The 22,156-nt window shown below is 35.2% G+C and overlaps 1 non-coding gene across 1 annotated transcript; it reads left to right on the forward strand.

The window, feature by feature from the left end:
* The first annotated feature begins 12,327 nt into the window (after window positions 1–12,327).
* Window positions 12,328–12,457, forward strand: LOC120886010 (small nucleolar RNA SNORA43). Its single transcript, XR_005728793.2, has one exon. It is a non-coding gene; the product is annotated as a small nucleolar RNA SNORA43 (small nucleolar RNA).
* Window positions 12,458–22,156: the final 9,699 nt, after the last annotated feature.

A 22,156-nucleotide genomic window follows, 5' to 3' on the forward strand; every position in this document is an offset into this window, starting at 1 on the left:
AAAATAAACTTTGTCTCTTTATAAGTCGATCACCTCAGGTGTTCCTTATAGTGATGCACTGCTGAGTAATACATTTGTCACATATTCACAACAACATGGAAGAATGGAACTCTTGAAATCGTTGGGAGGTGTAACTATCGCAGAACATAATCTGGTAGTTTTTTATTAAATTATACATAAACTTATCATATGACACAGCAATTGCACTAGTAGATATTATCCAAAATAAATGAATGTATATGTTCATAAAAATGCTTACACACAAATATTCACAGAATCATTATTGATAATCCATCAACAGGTGTCTGTTAATGCAATGGCATATTCTCAGCAATGGAAAAGAACAAACTACATATAAACTCAACTCTGGATGAATCTCAAAAGCTAGACATATCTACATGTGTGTGTGTGTGTGTGTGTGTGTGTGTGTGTGTGTGTGTCCTGTGATGATTCTATATTAAGTTCTAGAATGGACAAAACTAGTCTATAGTGACAGAAAGTGAAAGCTGATGAGACCCGTGGTTGTCTAGCTAAGGGTTGGAAATTATTGCTGCAAAAGGTCACAAGGGGACTATTTGGAGTGATGCAAATACTCTAAGTCTTGATTGCGGTGAGGGCTGTACATGTACAGGCATTTCTCAGGACTCATTAAACTGTACACTTAAAATGGGAACATTGTATTGTATGTAAATTAAGCTTCAAAAAATTCATTTGAAAGGAAAAAACAGTGACTGAATTTGTTTTTGTTAATGACATCATTATTGTTTATAAAATATATTTCTATTTTGTAATAAATGTTTTCTGTATTTGTATATAAATGTATATTTTAAAAGCATTTTATTATACTTCATCAGTCCTGACTGAGGTTTTTTCCCCAGAAAAATTGTTGGACCCATTTCAAAATATTACACCTGAACAGGAATCTGAGGGAGGAATCAGACACTGCAGGAAACTTCAGTTTGGGCCTGGGCACCTGGGCTGTTGCACGTCTCCTAATGAATAGCTAGTGAAGCTGTGTTGGAGCCCAGCTGACACTTGGGAAGGCTCCTGTAGACATCATGATAGCAGATAAGGCACTGGAGTGACAGTCACAGTGGAACATTCCAGAGAGCAAACTGTCCAAGCCTATAAGGGCAGCAGTGAGAGTCTGAGCAAGTAGGTAAGGTGGGTTCCATACGCTGCATTAGAACACTCTGGAAGACAAATTAATTAAGCATTTGTAATTGTAGATTATTGTCTGTCCAGGTTTTTGAGAAATTCAATGGTGGTGATGGGAAAGAAAGAAAAATTTCTCTTCCTGGACTATTTTGGGCAGGGAGTTGATTTCTTTGAGCTATATATCTGATAAATAAGTGTACATTTATCCTAAAAAATACACAGGTACTTCTCACAAAGGTACAAATTAAATCTCTTTTAAGGGCATTACTATATTTTATTTCCACCTTAAGTCTTGCTGTATCACTTTTTTAGACTACAGAATTGTACATTTTAGAGTATTTATCTATAAGACAATATTGAGAATCTAATTTGGCCACATTTGTAACTCAATCCTTAATTAAAAGTGGAAAACCCCAAAGAAGACACTATATCATCATTTTTTATGTATCTATTTAGTTAATCAAAATTTTAAGTAGAATGAACTTTATGCCACTTTAATCAATAAATGCTCAACTTAAAGTTTAAGTGGGGATATAATTTTTACAAATTAAATGATATTTTAAGTGTTAATCATTTGAAAGCAAACTCATCCCTCTTAATTTATAATCTTTGATGTATCTACATTTTTTCCATGTGGAGTTTTATATCTTTAAAACAGAATGTGCTAAAGTTTTATAAAGTCACATTAGTTACACAGTTGTAAGAAAAAATTTGCATGATCCTATCTGAGCAGAAAACCTCAAACATTAGTAAAAACTTGAGTTTTGTTTCTTCTTTAGTTCATTTCTCCAAAAAAGTTGTTTCTGTTTTTGAGGGAAGTATGTCTGCTTGTATTTCCCTTGCTCTTCCAAGTATCAAGTAATCCAATTTTTATTTTTTTTTCCACTAAGAATAAGCCAAAGGAAAGCACCATATTTTATTTTATGTAGTTCTAGGAAATTTTTGTCATCTCAGGGGGAAATTCTGGGGCACATGAAAGTCATGGGTTGTCTTGGGAAACCATAAATTCTATTAAATATTTTGGGCCTACTTTTAACAAGCACAATCAGAATTGATTCCACAATCATACCTAGAATGCTGGGTATTGTATATAAGTGTGGGAAAAACAAAACACAGAAAAGTAAGTCCAGAGAAGTAAGGTTTCAAAACCTGTGAGTGAACAGAAGAGATCTAGAATTTTGAACGTCTATGACGAGTCATAGTTTTGTTCTCCCCCAAGCTCATTTTATTGCAAGGCAATTTTTGTCTGGAAGTGACCTGAAAATTCAATGGAGAGAAAAGAAATATTCTTCTTAGGCTCATTTAGAGTTTTCTTAACAGCATTTATGTCCAATAAATAATTTTAATTCTGAGGTTGGCAAAGCAGGGATTTCTAGGTCAGAGGCTTAATATCTTTGAGCCTCTTTCTTCAATATTTAAGTTTGTTTCAGAGAATCAAAAAGTTCCTGCTTGATTATAATTTCATTCTGTGCTTTATATTCATTTCCATAATTCAAAAATTATATGATAGATACTCTTCATTGGATACACATACATGTGTACATGCACAAATGTGCCCACATACACCAGAATACATACCCACACTATGTCACAAATCTTAATTATGAAAAACTTGAATAAAAAGTGGATAATGGACAACAGAGGAATCAAATTTGCATCATATTTATTCTAGGGGAGATTACTTCTGAACCCCATTCCTAAGTGTATTCTGATTTTTTTTGTACCTTAATTACTTGGCAAGCTACAATTTGAAATTGAGCAGAAAATCCTTAATAAAATTAGTGACATAATAATAATTAAATATTGAGGAAAACAATTCCTGAATTTGAAAGTGAAAAAGACTAACAAAGGTTTTTTATGCATAAGGTAATCTTCTATTGACTTTTGCTCAAAACCCATGAATATTTGTGAAGCTGCAAATATTTAGACAACAGATTTAAATTTCTCAAATATTAAAATATATTATTGAATAGTTCATGCACTTATAGTAGTTAACAAAATCTGTCTACTAATCAGTCAGCTTAGAAATGAAACATTCTGAATATAATTAAAGCTGATTATGTATCTATTTATTTTTATTTGTTCTTTTTCATTATACATGACAATAGAGTATATCTTGACATATTGATACAAACATGGAGTATAACTTATTCTAATTAGGATCCCCGTTTTGTGGTTATTCATGTTGTGGAGATTTACTGTGATGTATTCATAAATGAACATAGGAAAATTATGTCCAATTCATTCTACTGTTTCCTATTCCTATCCTCTTTCCCTTCCCTTCATTCTCCTTTGTCTAATCCACTGAACTTCTATTCTTCCTCTCTCTCCCGTTGTTGTGCCTGCATATTTGCATCTGCATATCTGATTATGTACCTCTTTTTAATAGCATCATACTTCCTTCAACTTCTGAGATGACCACTTTTATGAAATCAATTTTCATTATTGCTATAAATGTCAGATTATATAGACACACGCATAACGTTTTTAAATATTCTACTTAAAAAGCATCATGCTGGACTAGGGGTGTAGCTCAGTGACAGAGCACTTACCTAGCATGCATGAAGCCTTGGATTCCCAGCACTGCAAAAGAAAAACATAGTGCTCTGTTTATTTTGGGCGGTTTTTTTTAAACATTAAGTTGATACTATGTTGGTACTATGGGCTTATTTAACTATGTTAAGTAACATACTTATGTTATTATATCTATATATACATATAGCTTGGGCTTATTTAACTATGGATTAACTAAATTTATTTATTTTCCATTCGATAGACATTTCAAATTTTTTTGGATGCTGAAATTAATTATTTTATTCACTACCATTGGTAGATCACTGATTCTGCAACTTGAAAAAACTTATTTATTTTTTAAATAAATACTTGCAAATATTTTATTAGAGTCTGTCATATTTTTTAATGTTAAAGCAGTTTTTTCCTTCTAGAATTTATACATTCAAAATTGTGGGTTTTTTATGTGCAGATCTTGCCATATATTTAATTTACATAAGAGATTTGCTTGGTTTTAGTACTTAATTTTTCCTTATGATTTTATCTTTAGCACCTAAACCTATGCTTATAAAGAGCTTAATACAGTTTTGTTGGATTAATGAATATAAATCTAGAGTTATTATTAATATTTTATAATTTGGGAGGCCAATGTGAAGTGTCTTACTGGTTTTGTTGTTGTTTCCAACTTCCTATTAAAATATCTACAAAACTAAACTGGGCTTGGTGGCACACACCTGTAATCTAAGGAGGAAGATTGCAAATTTGAGGCCAGTCTCAGTAATTTACTGAGACCTTATCTCAAAATTTTAACAAAAGGAGGGGGTGGAGAGCTGGGGATGTAGCTCAGTGATAAAGTGCCAATGGAGTAAATCCCAAGTACCAAAAATCAAAAACAAAAACACCACTACCACCACCAACAAAAAACCCAAACCAAACAAAAACCCTGCACTACCATCCACAGGATGGCAGCAATCTAGTTCCCAGAATCTGATACTAATATTTATCACTCATAGGCTGATGCAATACCTAGAAAAATGCAATGGATAACCCATCCGTGAGAGGACATCTGAAATGGTACCATCCTGCCTCAGAAGGTAGGCTGAGAGCTGTGGTGTACTGAAGACAACTCAAGCTGGTTTGAAACAGCCAAGTGTGCTAAATCATCAGGAATTTTGCTAGCTTTTGTTAAACATCTTGAAACTGCTATGGCAGGAGTCAAAGGGTACAAATCAGGCCTCCAATCCTGGCCGATTGTTTAACATGTAAGAACACGTCACTCATCCTCCCTTTCCTCCCCTCGCCGACATACTTCAATCAGAACTCTAACTGGTTGTTCAACTACTGTACAGGCACTGCTTTTAAGGCATTGAGGACATTTTTTAGCTCTTTATTTATGTGTGTGTTTTTCTCCCCCCCCTTTTTTTGCAATCAAATCTTATAAATTTCAGAAAACAAAAGGAGGAGAAATAGAGCAAGGGAACTACAGTGGCACAGGGTGCCAGCAGGTATAATCACCACAATTAAGCCCTGTAAGTCAGACATGGTTTGGAGATGGGGATGATAGATCAATCAGGCTCACTCTTGAACTGAGCTCCTTTCCCAAATCACGCAAGATACTTACTGAGGAAGTGAAGGGACCAGATCACAATGTTTACTCTAGCCCTGCTTATCCTACTGAAAGGACTCCTTCTATCTTCTCAAACCTACTTCCCATGATCTTTAATATGCACCAACATTAGGTGAATTTTTTCCCCATTTTTTGAATGGCGTTTTGTAGTTGTGCATCATGATGGGATTTGTTGTTGCACATTTGCACATGCACATGATATAATAATGTAATTTCATAAATGTCACTCTCCATAGCATTAGATGATTTTTACTAAATTCTTATTCTTCAAACTGTTTCTCCTACAGTTGATGGATGATGACCCCTTTTGCCTCATTACCTTTGATCCTATTTTCTTTGTCTTGATAGTCTGATTTCTCCCCTAAGACTTAAGTACCAGTCAGTGCAATGATTTTTACATCTCTGTGCATTTACTTATTATTTATTTTCTTGTTCTGGTGGTTGAATTCAGGGTCTTGAGTATGCTAAGCATGCAATCTACCACTGAGCTACACCCCTAGCCCAATACTGCTGCACACTTAAAAATACTTTTTTTTACACTGATATATGTATTTTCTTATTCTCTCTCTCTCTCTCTCTCTCTCTCTCTCTCTCTCTCTCTCTCTCTCTCTCTCGCACTAGGGATTAAACTCAGAGTTTCATATGTGCTAGGCAAATGCTCTACCACTGAGTTACACCACCAGTCCTTTTAAAAATTTTATTTTAAGACAGGGACTTGCTAAATTGCCTAGGCTGGCCTCAAACTTGCAATCTTCCTGCCTCAGTTTCCCCAATTACTGGGATTAGAGGACTGTGTCACCAGGCCCAGTTTATTTTATACTATCTTTTAATTTGATTTCATTATTTCTAGTTTATTTTAATTAGTTTATTTAAAAAATATTTTATTAGTGCATTTTAGTTATACATAATATTGGAGTTCATTTTGACACAGTCATACAAGCAGGGAATATAATTTGCTCTACTTCAGTAGCCAGTGCTTCCTCTTTCCCTCCCTTTCTCTTTCTCCTTATTTCTTTAGTTTACTAGTCTTTCTTCTATTTTCTTTTTATTTATTTATTATTTTATAACTGGTGCTTCAAAGATATACACAAAGTTGAACTTCGCTGTGGAATATTCATATATGCACATAGTACCATTTGATCAGTTTCATTCTGCTGTTCCTTCTTTTTCCATCCACCTCAATCCCCTTTCTCTGATCCACTGATCTCTCTTATATTTTTTTAAACCTTTATTTTATTTTTAATTTTTATATGGTGTTTTTATCAAATCCAGGGCCTCACACGTGCTAGGCAAGTGCTTTACCACTGAGCTACAACCCCAACCTCTTCCCTTCCATTTTCTTGGGATCTCCAACACTATCTTTTAGATCATCTCTCTGTATCTCAAATTCTCAACTATCTCACCTTCCTATCATGTCTACTGAATCTCATTCATGATAGTTCCTGTTTCCTTATGTTTTATTACTTTCTAATCATTAGTTTATTTTTGTGAGTCTTTCCTTGGCTTTTTAATCTGAGAATATTTGGGTATGGCTTTATGGAATAGCTTTGTATTAGCTTTGCCATATGGCCTAATAATAAATAGTATCATAGGATGCACATTGCTAACTAATAATGTCTTCATTTTAACCACAGACCCATGGTAGCTCTAGGACAAGAGCTTCACTTTATTTGGGGATACATTTTTTTTTTTTTTTTGGTCTTACATAGAGCATAGGTCTGGGGATATAGTTCAGTTGGTAGAGTACTTACTTCACATGCACAAGGCTATGGGTTCAATCCCCAGCACCACACAAAAACCAAACCAAACCAAAACAAAATTTAAAAACCCACAACAGAGACAGATTTCTTGCTATTTCCTGTGATCTTGAGTAATTTAAAAAGCAAATCGCTCACTAACTATATAGACTTTTGAGGGTAACTTCTCTATTCAGGTCTCTGGGTTCGAATTCTCTGTCATGCAAAGGTCCCAAGGCAAGTTCCCTGTTTCATACAGGAAATACAATGTGAGGCCCTAAAATACCAGACAGAAAATTCCTTCACAGCAGAGCCCCAGGTTCCACTCACATCTTCACCTTTTGCTATTCATTTTCTATTTTATTTATGGAACTTAGATTCTTCTCTTTCTTTGTTAAAAATATTTATGCATGGGGCTGGGGAATTGGCTCAATCGGTAGCGCGCTCACCTAGTGTGCGTGCGGCCCGGGTTCGATCCTCAGCACCACATACAAACGAAGATGTTGTGTCCACCGAGAACTAAATAAAATGTTAAAATTCTCTCTCTCTCTCTCTGTCCTCCTCTCTCTCTCTCACTCTCTCTTTAAAAAAAAATATTTATGCATTCAAATGCTTTATTACATTTTATCACTCTAGGTATTTGGTAGTGGTAGAGTTTTTAGTTAGCTTAATTAACATCCTGCTAGAAATAAAAGTTGCATTCTATTAATCTTTAGATTCAGGAAGAATTATTTGAAAAGATAATTTATCCCTTTGATGGGAATAACAATTAGATGCTATTTTCTATATTGCTAAAATATATATTTTCAAATAGGCATTACATAAAGTTTGCCAATACATATATGTGGTAGCTTTGCTTTTAATTTTTAGTCTTCCTCTTTCTTTCCTATACTGGGGATTGAACCCTGGGGCATTTTACCAGTGAACTATATCCCCAGCCCTTTCTAATTAATTAATTAATTACTTTTGGGGTACCAGGGATTGAACTCAGAGGCACTCAACCATTGAGCCACATCGCCAGCCCTGTTTTGTATTTTATTTAGAGACGGGGTCTCACTGAGCTGCTCAGCACCTTGTTGTTGCTGAGGCTGGCTTTGAACTTGAAATTTTCTTGCCTCAGCCTCCTGAGCCACTAGGATTACAGGCATGCGCCACTGCGCCCGTTTCTATTTCATTTTGAGACAGGATCTGGCTAAATTGCTGATGGCCTCGCTCAACTGCTGAGGTTGGCCTCAAACTTTTGTCTCAGTGTCCCAAGTAACTGGGATTATGCGCATGCACCACCATGGCTGGCTGTGAGACTTGTTTCTAATTTAATAAAGAAATAAATTAAAAAACTTCCTTTAATGTGAAATATTGCTAAGGATGTCACCACATAAGGGAATAAAATATACAGATAGTATGCTTTGGGGAAAATATGAAAGGATTCTTTCTCAACATGTGAGTTAATTCATAACTCATCTAAAACCTGAGTTATAATTGTATAAAGAATTGCAGGACTGCAACCATGCTGTTATAATCGCCACATTTCAATTCCATTTCACAAATATCTGTGGTGAATCTGATGCATGCAAAACACTGACCTAAATATATCAAAATACCATGATGGTTCTCAATGATCTTACTTACTTGAGATCTTAGTTTAAAAATAGCAGCTTAAAAAAAAAGAAGAAGAAAAATTCGAGTGATAGTGCAGTACTAAAAGCATATACAAGGAACAGAAGTTAAATAGGGAAGCAAGATTTCACTGAGGAGATTGTATCCTAGCAAGAGTTTTAAAGACAAATAGAGTTTTGACATGTAAACTAACAAGAGAAGGACAGTTCAGATACAGCAAATGCACCAAACGCATTGATGTACAGCTTAATGGAAGTGATGCTTGGTTGAGATAGTCTGTATTGCCGAAGAGCAGGTTAATATTGATTCACAGAGTTGCATCCAGAGCACTTTGAAATATCAGTCCTCCCTAGTTACTTCAAGTCACTCATTCATCAAGGAAAAACAAACTTGAATACCGAAGCAGATTTCTCAGCAGAAAGGAAATACGCATTCTAGGGTTTGTGAATATCCAACAGAAAGTTAATGAGATATGTGAGTTAACCTGTAGACATTTGTTTTTTATCCATGTAGATGAATGCTGCATGTTATGCGATGATTGCACGATCAGTATGCAATTGCAGGCTCCATTCTCCTCTGTACATTTTATGTAGGGTGTAGTGATTTCAAGATGGGCTCTGGAGTCCCAGTTATGTTCAGATTCTAGCTCTGTGACCTTGGAACATTCTAAATTCCTCACTTTACCCAACTGCACAGGAGAATGATAAAAACATTGACCTCTGGTCCTTTTAAACTGAAGAGTTTAAGTGTGTAAAATATTTAGGAAATGGAGTAGAATTTAGTAGACATAAATACTTCTATTAATACTGCATGGATGGTCTGTCCTGGTTTTGTTCCTCATTCCTATTATAAAACACCTGTTCAGAGTACATTTGGAACAAAAATCCACATACACATGAAACAATATTTTGTACAGTCTATAAGATAGGGTTTAAAAGTACCTTAATAATATTATCTATTATATATATATATATATATATATATATATATATATTTATTGTTTTGTACCCAGGATTGGACCCAGGGGTGGATTGAATCTAGGAGTGTTTAATCACTAAGTCACATCAACATCCCTTTTTAACTTTTTAGAAAAATACATAAATAAATAAATTATTTTTTTGAGATAGCATCTCAATAAGTTGTTGAGAGCCTCTCTAAGTTGCTGAGGCTGGCTTTGAATGTGGATCCTCCTGCCTCAGCCTTCTGAGTCCCTGGGATTACAGGTATACACCACTGAAACTGGCATTATCTATAATATTATTAAAAATTTACAAGGAGAATATATTTTTTTAATTTCTTGAATGATACAATATAAAATCATCACTACTTTCTACTTATGTTTTTAATTTAATGCTGATTAAAATATGAGTTTTGTCTTATGAAAAATATTTACCTTTTGAGCCTTTTTTCCAGACTAATCACAGATATAAATAATACCTTCTTCCCCATATTCACTTATTTATTATTCCTCAGTTCTTACTCTGTACAGAAAATATTGTATCTAATTATTTAAATACATTATAGTTTGATCTTTACAATTAGCAAGTGGGTGAAGAAAAACAAAAATGTGGTGTATCTGTATTTAAAACATCTCAACAGGAAATCAGCATATCAGGAAAAAAGCACAAGGCTTGTAAGAAACACAAAGCAATGATTATCATGTAAACCCGAAGAAGGTAAAGTGCTAAAGGTAACGCCACCTGGGCTATTTTAAATTTAGCTTGCAGTGGGAGGAGAAGTGCTTTTCACATTTCGACATGTAATTTCTTTAAGAAAAACGAATTTAAATAAAGCCAATCAAACATGAAGTCCGAACAAGATGTTATATCTGGAATATATTGAAAGATGTCAAAACAAATTTATGTCCAGTTCTTTAGGTGGAATATCTAATGCACATGTAACTAAATTAGACATAAGACAAGGAGGAAGAAATCTATGTTGAACTGTTCAAGTTTGCTTATGGTTGCCTTGTTCATTTTTTCTGTGAATTAGGAAAAGATACTGAGTCAGCAGTTCATTTTTGTGACAAAGCACTTGACTTAACCTGGCAAAATCATCCTCTCTCCCTGTCTCTCTTTTCTCTTTCCTCCGTGCCCCACCCCTCCAAGAGAGCATATGTCTCTCTTTCTAAATCTAAACATAATACTTTTAGAAGGAATATCCTCTATTCTGTAGGAAAATATGTAATGTTTGGCATTTTGGCCAGTTTTATTTTGAAATATATTGATTTTTCAGAAGTCTTATGATATGTATTCACAAACTTTTTTTTTTTAAACTCCATTGAGTTTAAAAATCTATTAATCCAAAGGTCCTTGACCTGATCCACGACTTCTAATATTCTAGCTGTTTCTCCCATTAGATTCTTTTGTTCTCCCCTCCACGGCCACTTGGGCTCTGTTCTCTCCCTCAAGCTGGCTCTATACTTCAGGTCATTAAGCACATTTCTTCCTTAACCACACCTGATGTTGTTTATTGCTCTACTCACCCTCGTCTTTGCACCATGAGTACAGATAAACTGTAACTTGTGCTTTCCTATTCTTCTTAGCTAAAGTCTTCTTACACTCACTTTATAAATATGTTTTAAACACTTAAATAGAAACAATATTCTATTCATTTTGTGTTTTCTTTTCTACTCTTTGAATCTTTAAACAAGAAATAAAGAACGAATATTTTATTTCTTTAAATTCCAAAGGATCTAAAGTAAGTGTTGAAACAAAAACTATTTTTTTATAGACAACTCTACCTGCAAAGACCACTCTTTCTTGCTCTGAAGATGATGGCAGTCTCTTAAATGATTAGGTTTATGGGTCTACAAGAAAGAAGTTTATTTATTTATAATGTTTATTTTCATAACAGAACTTGTTCTTGCTGTGTATCAAACCAAAAAAAAAAGAGACAAAATAGGTCAAACAAGTTTAATTTAAAGTTTACTTTTAACACATAACTTAAAAACAGGCAGAAGTTCAATGATTTATTTTGTTTTGATTTCTAAGTAGCCACACCCCCATCTCAGTTTTTTCTAGCTAAGGATCTATTTTCCCATTTCTTTGAGTCTAGTGAAAGGGGTAAAAATCTACATCTAAACATTGTATATGTTTCTAAGATGCATTCAGCAGTACTCTAAGGAAGATCTCTATTGTGAAAAAAGAGGAAAGAAGAAGTGGTAATGCTAAGGTTTGACTGTACGTGTCCCTACAAAGACATGTGTTGGAACTTAATCTCCCAAGACAATAGTGTGAGAGGTGGTGCCCTCGGAGGTCAGTAGGCCAAGATGAGTTCTGACCTCTGAATGGCATCAATGCCCTTTAAAAGAGACTGCAGCTAACAGCCTTTCTTCTACCTGAGGACACAGTGCTCATCTGCTCTAAAGGACACAGCACCCCATGTGCTGACTTGGAAGCAAGTGGGCCCTCCGACACAAATCTACAAGTGCCTTGATCTTGGACTTCCCAGGCTCTATCAGGAACAGAAAGAAATAAATTTCTACTGTTCATAAATGATTCAGTTTCAGTGTTTCTTATTGCAGCACAAAGAAATATGTAAACTTCCTTTTTTGAAAATGAATTTGCTATCTTTTCCATGAATTCTCTAAATCCACGAGAACAAACTTATAAGAATTATTTCCACTGAGATGTGGGGGAAGTCACAAGATGATGTAAGAGTAAAAGGAAACTGAGCATTGTGGTAAGTTTTAAAACTAAGCTGATTCTGCTGTATCTGTGACATCTGGGCAAAGAGCAAGTGGCTGTTTCTATGCTCTGTGTTCAGAAACCAGTGAGCACTAAGAATGGTTTATAGCCTGACATTTCTTAGAACCACAGCGAAGTGCCCCTGGGTTGTTTGCTTTGGAAATAACCATCTGGTTTGCTCCCAATGGGTGGCAATATAGGCCCTGGCAGCAATTACTCTACACAGGTTGGGTTGTTGCTGGGAACCCTGAACAAGATGCTAAACTTAGCTTTTTGTAGTGCTGGGGGTTGACCGTAGGACTTTGTATACTAGGCCTGGGCTTTATCACTGAGCTACATCCCTAACCCTTGAATTTTGATTTTTTAGTTTCTTCATCTGTAAAATGGGGCTAGGTATGAAGATTAAGGGAATCTGTGTAGCATAACAATGTGGCAGGCTTTTGGTACAGTGGGATGAAGCAGGGAAGGATCTCATTCCCTGGTTTCCTTCCTGGAAGAAGGTCTGTCGGGGAAGGACTAGGAGCCATGATGCTGGTGAAAACTTTCTGTGTCCTGTCAGGGTGGGAAGGCTCAGTGGATGTGAGCCCCTGTTGTGAGGACTCTTGGGATGTGCAGCAAGGAGCTGGAGCCTGAGGCAAGAGGATCACAGTTCCAGGCTGGCTTGGGAACTTGTTCCAGAGAGGCCAAGATGGATGGGGCCCAAGATGTGGCTCAGCTCTGCCCCCTGTGCCTCACAAAGTGCCATCTACCTACCTCCATCCTTGTTCAGTGACTTCATGGGACCACCTTTCTTTGCTGGAGGTTCAAGAAAAAGAGTTACTTTTGCATATAGGGCGAGGTTCAAGTATTAGCACTAAGGACGTTAGGATTTATGGCCAAAGTTTCATTAATTCAACTAGAAAGCTGAAGTTTTAAGCAAAAGGTGTTAAAGTACATTAAAAGGTTTGCTTTAAAAAAAAAAAAACTTAAAAAATGGATACAATCTTTTTTTCAAAGTTTAAATGTGGGTGTCCTGTACTGCATCTTACCACATGTGCTTTAGTAGTTCCTACCTTTAAAAGTTTGTCATTTCTTGTGTTAAACACGACTCAACCTATAACAATTGTCTTTTGTTCCTTTATTCTGTGGTCATGTTTGGCCTGTGTAAGTGGAAGGCATTGCAGCTGCCTCCTGGCCTCCTGGGTTTCACTCTTTAATGTAGCTCATAAAGCATGTTCAAACTTTCTAAAGGACTATTTTTATAGTAAAACCCCTTGTTCAAGAGACATAATGGTTCCTTTTGTCACTTCCATTAGAAAAGGGATCCTGAAGTAGGAATTAGATGATAGCTCCAAACCCTGCAGTATATTAAGCCTTCTTCACTATGAAAATTATTAGTGATAATATCTGCTTCACAGACTTGTTAAAAGGATCAAAAAAGGTCTGCTGATGCAGTTTTAAAAGGGTAAAGCACTGTAAAGTAGAGTTGTACACAATGTGCTTCAAGCCTCTCATGAGTTAACTGCCACACACCCGTCTATCCTTATTTCCCGTCGTTGTTCTGTAGGCAGATGCTGGCCAAGTACACTATGCCCTGTGCTGACACGCTGTGCTTATCTCTAGTTTTGTTCCTGCTTGCTCATCCTGTCCACTCAGTTCTCTCCCCTTTGAATCCTACGTGACTGCCAGGTGAAACTTCTCCTTCCACTCTGACTTCCCACTGCTTCTATCAGGTCTGCCAGATGACCAGACCCTGGGAGCTAGTCGTACCCCCGCCACACACACACATACACACACACACACACACACACAGTACGCAGTAGGTGTGTGCAGCCAATGTGTGTCAGTGGGTTGGTTTTCATGTCAATTCTTCCTTGTGAATGCTTATGATATTATTTGTCAGCTTGAGATGCCAAAAGGAAAGAGTGTCACTGTGATGGTTAATTTTATGTGTCAACTTGACTGGCCAAATATTCTGTGAAACAGTATCTTGGTGTTCTTTTGAGCATGTTTTTTTGGCATGAGATTAACGTTTAAATTGGCACACTGAGTAAGGCAGATTGTCCTCCGTAATGTGGGTGGGCCTCCTAAATCAGCTGAAGGCCTGAGTGGAATTAAAAGGTTGGGGAAGGGGCTGAGGCTACAGCTCAGTGGGTAGAATGCTTGCATTCTACCATGTACAAGGCCCTGGATTTGATCCCCACATCACAAAAAAAAAAAAAAAAAAAAAAAAAAAAAAAAGTTGGGTAAAAAAGGATTCCTCTTTCAGATTGGGTTAAAACTAGCACATTGACTTCTTACTGACTTTGACTTCATTTGAAATATTGGCCCTTCTTGAGTATTAACCTTAGTGGCCTTCAACTGGGACTACACCACACCACAGACTCTTGTGGTTCCCAGGCGTTTGGTCTCAGACTGCAAGTACACCACTGGCTCCCTGGTGTCTGCATTTTGTTGGCTCACCCTGCAGATCACAGGACTTGTCAGCCTCCATAATCACATGAGCTAATTTCTTGTAACAAATAGCATATGTATATATGTATATATGATTTTTTCTATCTATCTGCACATGTATACACACACACACACACACACACACACACACACATTCTATTGCTTTTGTTTTTTTCTGGAGAATCCTAACTAATAATTGTGTAAATGGGGTCACTTAGGAAGCTTTTTCTTTTTAAGCTTTTGCATATATTTCTATGCAAAAAAAGACATAAATATGAAAAAAAAGGACCAAAGAATGAAAAAAAAATCAAATGGTTATAAGCCCTGCAAGTAAGGTATACTCTTGGAACAACTTGTGAGAGACCTTAAAAATAACTTACCAGAAAATTGGGTGTAAGCATGAATCATGATATTATATGTCACTTAAGTAAGAGAAAAAAAAATACATTCATCACATACTTTATAAAGCCCAAGGAATAAACATTTATTCACAGTGAGTGTGTTAAGGCGTATTCGAATGAATACTGTATATTATTCTACTCTCCCAGAAGATACTTTGAGAGTGTGTGCATACAAATTAAATTTTTAGAAAAACAATATCTTTCACTAGAAGTCTTAAAATATAGTCATTTTTCTCCAACTGCTTTGCACAATTTAATATACATCCAATCTTGATCTCAGGTGTTACTTTCAAGTGGCATTGTGTTTATATTTTTAGTGCAATAAAATTTGAAGTAGGGGTTCATTTTTTGAGGACAATAGATCATAGTATTATTGTTGTTATTACTTTTTTACTTCATATCTCTATGGCACTAAATTTTTGATTTACATAGCTTCCCATGTCCTCTGTACTTTCATTCTGCAGTTTTGCCTTAGGATGTTGGACTGAACACAAGCTCCATAAAGCAAGACTATTTTTGGTTTTGCTTCTTTTATATCTCCAGCACTTAAAACAATATGCAGCCCAAAGTAATGATCAGCTCATTTTTATGGATGAAAAAATGGTGTGTGAAAAGAATTCAGTAGGGTCTACCAGGCAGATTTGCATTACAAATAAGATTTGAGTCAAATATTAATTATTAAAATTTTGCTACACTGCCCAAACTTTTAAAGTTTTATATAATGAAGATAAAGAGTTTCCAATATGCCTAGAGCAGTGTGTATATATATATATATATATATATATATATATATATATATATATATATATATATATTATCAGAAGCAAATGATGAAATAGAACAAAGTCACCTAAGTGAAACTGCACTTTTTTGGTGCACATGTGAAACATAGAACCTAATTAAGATCGGAACAATTTTTGTTGGTTTTTAAGTATAAAATGTTTCATAGCTAACACCAATAATTTAAGAGAATTTTCAGCAATTATGATGCCATATTTTTTTTAATCAGAGAAAAGTTATGAACTTTTGCTATAAAAAAACAACTAAAAAGTTTTAAAAAGATTTTGCCATTTGGGAGCAGAGAAGAAAGCTAACAATTGTTCATTTTTGTCCCAATTTTCAGGTTTCATAGTGTGTATTTTTATCTGAAAGGAAAAAAAGAGATTTTGTACTTAAGAATTATCAAGCAAGTAAAATATTTCAGTGAGAGAAAAACGTTGTAATGAGTGTAATAATTTTAACAATTTAATAAAAAAACTTACTAGTTAGATTTTTGAGGTTTATTGTCTCCTATTCATTATCTTGCTGAATCTTTTAAAAATATAACTCTTGAAAAAAATGAAAAAATTATTACTCCATTTTTCACTTATTCATGTTTTAATTTCTTGATCATTCATCTTCTTCCTTTCTTTTTTAAAAAATAATTTTAGTTGTAGATGGAAAAAATACCTTTATTTTATTTATTTTTATGTGGTGCTTAGGATCAAACCCAGAGCCTCACATGTGCTAGGCAAACGCTCTACCACTGAACTACAACCCCAGCCCTTATTCAAAACTTTTGCCCAATTTTTTGTTTGGTTTGTTTTTCATGGTGGTGGAGATTGAACCCAGGGCCTTGTACATGCAAAGAAAGCATTCTACCAGCTGACCTATATCTCCAGCCCAATCGTCCAGCAGCTTTTTAGGATCTTTATCTGCTTTCTTCCTCCACAGAGCACAACTCTCTTTTCTTTGTTGTGCCCTCTTTTTCTGTAGTCCTTCCTTTTCATCCTCTGTGTCTCACATAGCAGAACCGTCGTTGTAATAATTGTGTTCTGTATTCTTATTTCTACTCTCCTTTCTGTCCTCTGGTAAACTAATTACTGGAGTCTTGAATTGAGTAGCATTTCAGTGTGGCATATTTTTATCAAATTAAAATACATGTCTCGGTTTCCTGACTCTTACTGATGCTACAGGACTCATCTTAGATGCTATTTCCGTTGGTAAATTTTAAGGCACTCCCCAAAGCAAGCTCTGAAGCACTATTTCCTATTTAAGTGGGTGGTCCACCATACTGTTATTTTTATTTTACATGTAGGATATTTTTGTGTATTATTTTGTCTCCAGCATCTAGTACAATACTTTACTTACAAGAAATATTAATAAATCTATTTGGATAAATTCACAAGTTTTCTATTAGCATTATTATTTTGACTAGATTTGTCCACTGGTTTTCTCCTATCTTATTTTTTTCCTGTTCTTCTCATATTCTCTCTCTATTGATTTTTTGCCTTTGTTAACCCTTTCATAAATGGAATGAAAGTAAATTAAGTGTACCAAATCAGCTTTAATAAGTTATATAAATTTAACATGGTTATATTAGCTTGTATTGATAATGCATGTATAATTTGGTATTTAAAGGAAGCTGATATGAATTGACACCAAGATACTGATTTCTATTACTAGTGCCACTGCTCAGTGATAACTGTTTATGTATCAGTTTATGTACATTCCTGAAAAGCCATTGTTGTGCATGTCTAAGTGACTCTAGAATCTCTTTTCCAGAGCAAGTAGGCAGAACTTTATTTTGCTCTTATCTTTCTTACTCTTAAGGTAGTGATTACAGTTTTACATCATACATTTCCAACATCAGAAGAACATATCTTTGCTATTTCACTAACCCAGAAAGGAAAGGTAATAAAATTTTATTTATGGTAAACATCTTTCTACTCCAAGCTCCAAGAAGTGCTTAGAGGAAGTTTTAAGGAAGCGTGAAATAAATGTTATCAGTCAAACCCAACAGACTTGTTCAGACAGGAGATTCTTTCCTTCTTTTATATTTATGGTCTTATCTTGATCAAGGACAAAGTAATGTATGGGTATAATAAATAGTTCAAGATCATATTTTTGAATACTTATTCTACTTACTAAATCTTGTAGTTTATTACTTAGTATGGTTCTTCAATCCTTCTTTCTGACTCCATTTCCTGGTTTATAAATATAAAATGCAATCCTTTTCTGATAGCTTAATTAATTTCTTACAGTTTAATATAGTTCTTCATGATATATCTATCCACTAAGTCTGTATGGCTTAAGATGATATTTTAAAACTCTATGTAGAACTATATTATAAAAGCACACAAAAACCCTGCTCTTAATAATGCCAATTAGGTCTTTGCTATCATTTAAGTTCTGAGACTGAGGAAAAGGGAATGAGAATGAGTAGAGTTCATTGACAACTAATTGACAATATCTCTCTTCACCATAAAACTGTTAAAAATATTCTTTATCCTAACTTCAAATTGAACATTAAATGTAATGGGGAAGAGGTTGTGTTAAAAGAAAAATACAAGGTAACAAATTCTTTAAGGCAAGAGAGTAACTTAAGTATTTTTTATGACTTCATTTTTTTTAACTTTTATTTAATCAATTTATTTTTTAATTTGAATAGAACACAGTGCCTCACACATGCTAGGCAAGCACTCTACCACTGAGGTATAACCACAGCCCAGGAAGTACTTTTTATTTCTCTTTTATTCAAGCTTCTAATTGCTTATGGATGCTACTGTTCTATCTTTGGGTCATTGTTATTTTTTTAAATATTTATTTTATTAGGTGTAGATGGACACGACATAATGCCTTTATTTTTATGTGGTGCTGAGGATGGAACCCGGGTCCCGCCCATGCTAGGTGAGTGCTCTACCGCTGAGCCACAATCCCAGCCCCCATTGTTATTTTTGAATGTAAATAGTTTTAATGTAAAAAATACTTGGTTACTTTTAAAGGACTTAAATGGGGTGGTATTTCATAAATAAGGTCAGGTAAAAGAATAGTTGTTTCTAGAGAAAGAGATTGTTTTAGAATAGAGGTCTCTTTAATGAATTCAAAAGGACACTTAAGAGAATGTTCCTATTACAAACAAACAAAAAACTTCAAACTATTCCCAGCTAAATTCATGAGAAACTCTTTCTAATGTATGCAAGCATACATATATGCAAATAAACTCTAAGTAATTTGGGCTTAATAAGACCAGGAAAACAAAGTGAGTTTTAACAAGAATTTCACATAAAATCAAGCACAGGAGTTGTATTTGTAGTTACCACTAGAGGGCAGAAAAGAGGGAAACGAGAATAATGGTGGGTTTCTCCAATTGGAGAATTATAAAACCCTTGCGCAACTGTAATAATAATAATAGTGACACTAAAAATAGTTAATAATTATGAGATGCCTGCTTTGTGCTAGGAACATTACATAACACAAAACTAATAGAATCAATGACAAACAGCATTCATTTAATTTAATAACGAGCCTCTGAGATAGGCACCACCAGCATCTCCACTTAGTAGATGGAGAAACTAAAGTTGAATGATTAGTTTAAGATTGTGAAGTAAATAATCACTGTCTGTACACTTAATCACTACCTATCTTCATGAACACTGTCTCTTATTTGTTTTGTACTTTATTACTAAGAAATGTGTTCACAATCATCCTCAAGCCTATGAGAGAGAGCAAAAAGTTTCTTCTAGCATAGTACATTTTTAATTTGCTTCTACTGTAGTGTTGGACAAATCAGGAATTTTGTGGGTCATCTCAGATATACACGCTCGGAAATAAAGATCTAAAAATGCATTTTATGGATGTTGAAAACTACCAACACTCTTAAGTGTTCTGAACAGTCTGCACTAATAGGCAGGACTGTGATGGTGTCCTCATTGGCAATGTAAGGAGGAAGCCAGCTGCCATCACCTACCAGAGGAGGGGTGGGAGGGGCTGTAGCTCTGCTGGAGGAGGCCTGTGACAACAGGTGTGGGAAGACAGAGGCCTCAGCCAGCCATGGTAAACAGAGGCTCTCTGTGTTTCACTCTGTTTCTGCACTCATGGGTTGGGCATAAACAGGACCTGTATTCTAACTTTTGTCCTTGGCACATATTATGTGTTAAGATAGCTGATACTCCAATATCAATGCACAGAAAAAAATAGACACTCTTCTCTCTCTCTCTCTCTCTCTCTCTCTCTCTCTCTATATATATATATATATATATATATATATATATATATATAATATAAACATATATATTAATATAAACATATATTAATATATATAGTCTATTTTTTTTCCTATGGGATTGAACCCAGAGGCACTTAACTACTGAGCCACATCTCAGCCCTTTTAAAAAATATATTTTATTTAGAAACAAGGTCTCACTGAGTTGCTTAGGGCCTCTCTAAGTTGCTGAGGCTGGCTTTGAACTCATGATCCTCCTGCCTCAGCCTCCCAAACTGCTGGGATTACAGGTGTGCACCATGGCTCTGCTGAAATTATACATTTTAATAAAAAAATCAAAGGAAGAAAAGAAGGAAGGAATTAATTCATAAAAAGTGGAAATTATTTCCAAATCCTTGAATTTTTAGAAAATTGATGTTAACCATATTCATAAGTCACTGCTGGCGAAGCCAATATGTGAATATTGGCTTTATAATGTAAATATGTGTGTGTTGCTCCAAAGATGCAGTATCTAGATGCTACAAAACTGCAAATATTCCTCAATGACCACTACTTGTATGTGTTTTTGTTGGTGAATTAGAATTAGTAGCATTCAAATGAATGGTGATTACTCAACCACTGAAAGAAAATGAGAAATGAAATGATATTTTGATCTGTTATACAGTGTGGAAACAATAAGTATTACTACAAAAAAGGGAGAAATATTTATGTACCCTCCTTGTAGTTCTACAATTTGATAGGTATATTCACATTGCCTAAAGAAGACATTTTTCTTTGTCATGCCACTTTTGTGATTTTTTTTTTAAAGTACAACTTCTTAAAGATCTGAAATGTTCTGGACCTTTTATAGAAATTGCTGCTTCCCCCCCCCTTCCCTCTGGTTTTTACAACCTTGAAAAAACACATGCTTATGAAGAGATAGCATATTTATTATGTTGAGACACAATGGAATTATGGAATACATGCATAATCCCTTTCACAATTAACTAGTTCACTAAATTGTCTCAGTTGTCCATTAATTAATTGATTATTCCAACAAATATTTTGGTTACTTTAACAGCTATAGGTATGCCTGAGCAACGGGAAGAAAACACAACACACACACACACACACACACACACACACACACACTTAAATCTATAACCCTGTGACAGTCAAGTGTTGATCCTCTGTAGTAAACCAACATGACTATTACATCTTTCATGTGAGAGCTCTTTCAAAATCTCAAGAGTCACCATATGATTATCATCAATCACATTTCTTTCCTCCTAGACTTTCTTAAAATGCAAAACCTAGATTTGAATGCAGATATTGTATACCAAATACAGTAGCATTACTTTCTTACATAGCCTTATGTATAACTGTTAGGATCTGGAACCTGTCCATTTGGTGATACTGCACTATGTTTCACATAATTCCTTTCTTGTATGTTAGGATGGACCCCAAGGAAGATACTCAGGGAAACTTCAAAGCTAGAGGGGAAGCAACAGCCTTTTTGACTCCAACACATGTTATTGCTGATCTGCTGACTCAACTCCTTGGGGGTAAAGTAGCAGCTAGGCCTGCAACCACTATAGGCTGCCTTGAATCTGTGCACTTCTATTCCTGAGTCAGGTGTGTAAGTTTAACTCTGCAAAACAGGTCCCTCAGATTCTGCAAGATACCAATGTCACCAAGGTCAGATGCAGTAAAAAATGGCACTGAATTCAGTCCATCATCTTGGGGTTCTGCTCATGCTTCTGAGTTGCATCTTCCCCATCATCTTCCTCACCTTATACCCATCTTTCTAACGCAGGGCTCCAGGACTTCAAGTTCCAGCACTGGACATAGAAACAACCACCTTACAGAGAATGCCGTACAGCTCCTAGAATTGCCCAATTTCTTGTAACAAATTATGTATATTAATCTTGCTATGGTTTTGCTTCTTCAATTGAACCCTGACTCTATATATTTCTACATATTTGCCAAGGCCAATGTCTCGGCTTGGCACCAGAATCACG

Source organism: Ictidomys tridecemlineatus, chromosome 1 (assembly GCF_052094955.1).
Source record: "Ictidomys tridecemlineatus isolate mIctTri1 chromosome 1, mIctTri1.hap1, whole genome shotgun sequence".
NCBI classification, from domain to species: Eukaryota; Metazoa; Chordata; class Mammalia; order Rodentia; family Sciuridae; genus Ictidomys; species Ictidomys tridecemlineatus.